The 5,008-nt window shown below is 32.8% G+C and overlaps 1 pseudogene; it reads right to left on the bottom strand.

Moving 5' to 3' along the window:
- Positions 1-1,813: 1,813 nt before the first annotated feature.
- Positions 1,814-2,843, bottom strand: LOC117022611 (programmed cell death protein 4-like; annotated as a pseudogene).
- Positions 2,844-5,008: the final 2,165 nt, after the last annotated feature.

Below are 5,008 nucleotides of genomic sequence, written 5' to 3'. Positions count from 1 at the left end.
CTGTATCTATGAGTTTGCTTGTTTGTCTTGCTTCTTTATCCAATCATCAGGTGAAAGACACTTACAAACCATTTTGAGAGAGAGATCTTCAAGTAATATATACTTTTCTGCTTTTATTTTTTTATTTTTTTGCAAAAGAGGATAGTTTTTTAAAAGCAAAGTGTCAGAGCTCCTGAGCAGAAGGGGGTCCTGGATGGGGTGCCCCATATACTTTTCTGCTTTTAAAAACAATGTGTTGAGTTTAATCGATTTTTATCTTTTTTTAAAAATATGCAGAGAATCTTTATATGTTTATTAAAATCTGAATTTGAAGATACATTCTAATCTTGCTTTAAGTGTTCATGCTTGGCTTTTACGTTACCTAATTGTAAAACTTTCTTTTTTTAATGCATTTTGTGTGTCATGTCCCATTTAAGGCTATCTCGCCTGATCAACTGATCCTACCAGTAATGAGTAAACTGTATTTCTTAACATAAATTTCATTTTTCGGAAACCCTCACCTGAGCTTTTAATTATGCTGATTTTAAGGACTTAATGAATTACTGGGTACCTTTATTATCCAGGTATCAAACACAATTAAAACCCTAAAAATGGAGACTAATATGGACTTGAAAGAGCCTGTGAGGTAAATATGAACAATTTGTGATTTTAATTCTAAAGGACGGTACTTAAACCTGTAATAGGTACATTCCTAAGAATACCTTTGTAAATTCTGAACATAATTCTTGGTTGGTTTGTTGCAATCAATATCAGACAGTTTAAATTAGCATAGACCTTAAGGCCTTGCTGAAAAATTAAGGATCTGCAAAAGAGGTTGGAAATGTGATCATTTTTAGATAACTGTTCTTTATTGGTAGATACTATTTTCTCAGACACTCAATAAATGTAAAAATTTGAATCTTTGAAGATTAATGTTTTTATAACACAAACATTATTTGGTAATAGAACTTGAGAGTGATGAAAGGTAGTATGTATTTTCAGAAATTTCATTAAGCTATAGATAAAAATAAAAAAAACACAGAAGTGTGCATATATATCTAAAGTATAATATTAAAAGAAATTATTTACTATCATATTTTTTATTTAAAAGTTTGTAAGGAGCAAAGTTTAAATTCACTAGGTTCAAATATGCTCCATTATAATTTAAAATTTATTGGATGAAATAAGTTTTTTTAAAAAACTAAAATGAACATACTCTTGATAAAGAATCAACACTCCTTCACGTGTTTTATTTTGTCATACAGTCTTCTAGAACCAGGCTCATTTTTCCAGTTTTGTAGAAAAATAGATGTTGCAGCCACCATTTACTTAACTGTGTAGTCTCTAAGACCAATCAATATGCCCCCTAAAAAGATGAATAAGTCTCATGACTGACTCGTTTTCTTAAGACAACGAAATAATTCTGTAAGACAAAGAAATAACTTTTTTTTTTACCCCCAAAACCACAGTATTTCAACAACGGCAGCCAACATGGGGTTTTAGCAGCTAAACTTTACCTCCTAAATAAAGTTTTGTATTAACCAGTGATTTTATTACAAAAATACTGTCCTTAAAAGAAAAGAGTGGCAGTCAGACATCAATGCAAAACTTGGAATCATTAGGTCATAAAGATGGCACTCAAAAAAGAGGGAAGAAAAAGAAAACACTTCCTTTAAAAATTCCCCTTAAATATACGTCTATGAAATTTCAGAACTGCCTTATGCCCAAAACAAGTGCTTTAAAAACAAAACAAAAAATAAAAACCTGTACTAACAACACTTACAATTCAGCTATATATTTTTTATAACATCTAAGAGTGCTAGAGTTCTTATATTCAGTAGCTCTCTGGTTTAAGATGACCTCCGTCTTCTTCACTTACAAAACGTTTTCTGCTCCTTGAAGGACAAAGATCTCTGAGCTGTGTGGAAATTATTCCAGCCTGAAAACATTTTTTTTTTACAAAACACTCAAGCACAGAGTATGAATGTGGGACATCCAGATTAATGTCCAGAATTTCACTATAAATTCTCTCATAACCTTTTTTCATTTGGTCTAGAGTCTTGGTAGAAGATTTAGAAGATTTCAACGGGATTTTAATAAATCCAAAATCATCTTAAATGTACGTTCTCTAGTTGACTCCAAAACCATTACAATGGCTTCACATACTAGCTCATGGTGAAAACGAGGTACTTACAGTTTCTTAAGGCAATGTTCTGCTTCAGATATGTCTCCAGAGAGTAAATACTCTTTCAGCAGCATGTCAATCTCTTTAACAAGGTGATTAACAGACAGCTGCCCACCTCCAGAGCCCCACACGTTGTCTTTGCTCTTTCCACCTTTAGACATACTCAGGAACACGGTAGTCTAGTCAGAGCAGCTCTAGCCTTTTCAGAGCAGCTCTAGCCTGTACACGATCTACAGTTTCTTTGTAGCTATCAATATAGGTAGGTATTACATAAAATTCCATCTCCAACAGCTCTAGCCTACCACTGGCCCACCAACGTGTGCTCTAGGAGTATCTGGTGCTAATTCAGGTAGATCTTTCAACAATTTAAAAAATCATCAAAAATGATGATTTTTCTACATCCTTTGTGCTCATTACTACCCCACAAAGGTCAGAAAGAAGTTTAGATGCCATTTCTCTATGACAAGGCTTTCCCTCCAACACCAAGGACACTGCCAACACTGGGACTCCACTTCACATGTCACCAAGGTTTAAATCTCTTAGCATTTCCCCAACTTCATTAGTATCTTTGTGCTCAAAATATTCCTGTATGATGGGTGTTAAGGTCTTCTCAAATGCCATTTCATCCAAAGACAAAACTGCAGTTTCATAAACTACAGTTCTCCTGGTGATCATCATAATTTCATCAGCCTCCCAACTCCCCTGCCATCTGGCAAACATCAGCTTGTTCTCTGTATCTGTGAGCCTGTTTCTGTTTTATTCATTTATTTTGTTCTTTGGATTCCACATATAAGTGAAATTGTATGGCGTTTGTCTTTCTCTATCTGATGTATTTCACTTAGCATAATATCCTTTAGGTCCATCCATGTTGTGGCCAATGGTAAGATTTCATTCTTTTTTATAGTCGAGTAATATTCCACTGTATATGTGTACATTGTCTCTATGTACCAATCTTCTTTATCTAATCGTCTATTGATGGGCACTTATATTGCTTCCACCTCTTGGTTATTGGAAATGGTGCTGCAAAGAACATAAGGGTGCATATATCTTTTCGAATTTGTGTTTTGGATTTCTTTGGATGAATACCCTGAAATAGAAATCCCGGGTCGTATGGTAGTTCTAATTTTAATTTTTTGAGGAATATCCAGACCATTTCCATAGTGGCTGCACCAATTTGCAATCCCACCAATAATGCACGAGGGTTCCCTTTTCTCCGTATCCTCGCCAACACTTGATTGTTCATTTGTTGATGAGAGCCATTCTGACAGGTGTGAGGTGACATGTCATTGTGGTTTTAATTTAATTTTAATTTTTTATTTTAAATTTTTTAAATTTTAATTTTTTTATTTTAATTTTTTAATTTCTCTGATGATTAGTGACATTGAGCATCTTTTCATGTGTCTATTGGCTATGAGAATGTCTTTGGAGAAATGTCTACTCAGGTCTTCTGCTCATTTTTTAAATTGGATTGTTTGTTTTGTTGGTGTTGAGTTGTATGAGTTTTTTTCCTATAAATTTTGGATATTAACCCCTTATCAGATGTATCATTGGTGTTCTCCCATTTAGTAGGCTGTCTTTTCATTTTGTTGGTGGTTTCCTTTGCTGTGCAAAAACTTTTTAGTTTGATGTAGACTCATCTGTTTATTTATTTTTTACCTTTGCTTCCCTTTCCTGAGGGGATAGAGCAGAAAAAAATATTAATAAAAGCAATGTCAGAGAGTTTACTGACTATATTTTCTTCTAATTTTATGGTTTTGGGTCTTACAATTAAGTTTTTAATACATTTTGAGTTTATTCCTATATATGGTGTAAGAAGGTGGCATAGTTTCATTTTTTTGCATGTTATCCATTTTTTCCAATACCATGTACTGAACACTTTATCTTTACCCACTGTATATTCTTGCCTCCTTTGTCATAGATTAAATATAGGTGTGGGTTTATTTCTAGGTTCTCTATTCTGTTCCATTGATCTATGTGTCTATTTTTATGCTAATATCATGCTGTTTTGATTACTACAGCCTTGTAATATAGTTTGATATCAGATAGCATGATATATCCAATTTTGTTCTTTTTTCTCAAGATTGCTGTGGCTATTTGGGGTCTTTTGTGGTTCCATATAAATTTTAAAATTATTTGTTCTAATTCTGTGAAAAACGCCATTGGTATTTTGATAGGGATTGCATTGAATCTATAAATTGCTTTGGGTAGTATGGACATTTTAACAATGTTATTAGGTTAACGATGTTACTGGTGCAAAAGTAATTGCAGTTTTTGCAATTATTTTTAACCTTTTAATAATTCGTCTTATCCATGAGCATGATATGTGCTTCCATTATATGTATCTTTTTAAAAAAGATTTTTATTAAAATATAGCTAACATACAATATTATATTAGTTTCAGGTGTATACTGTAGTAACTCAACATTTATATACTTAAAGTAGTGATCACCATGATAAGTCCAGCAACAGTCTTATATTGTACCATGCTATCACCATATTATTGACTATATTCCCCATGCTGTACATTACATCCCCATGACTTATTTGTTTTATACCTGGAAATTTGAAACTGTTATTCCCCTTCACCTTCCTCCCCTTGTTTAATTTTTCAAATACAGTTGCCATTCAATAATACTTTATTTTAATTTCAGATGTACAGAATAGTGGTTAGACATTTATATAATTTAAGAAGTGATCCCCCAGACTATTCTAGTACCCACTATTCTAGTATATTCTAGTCTGGTATAAGTATTGCTATTCCAGCTGTTTGTTTGCTTTTTTGTTTGTTTCCATGATCATGAAATACAATGTATGATAAAAAAAGTACAGTGAATGCTTAAATTA

Source organism: Rhinolophus ferrumequinum, chromosome 5, assembly GCF_004115265.2.
Source record: "Rhinolophus ferrumequinum isolate MPI-CBG mRhiFer1 chromosome 5, mRhiFer1_v1.p, whole genome shotgun sequence".
NCBI lineage: Eukaryota > Metazoa > Chordata > Mammalia > Chiroptera > Rhinolophidae > Rhinolophus > Rhinolophus ferrumequinum.
The sequence above is the reverse complement of the archived record's forward strand: the minus strand, read 5'-3'. Positions and strand labels throughout refer to the sequence as shown.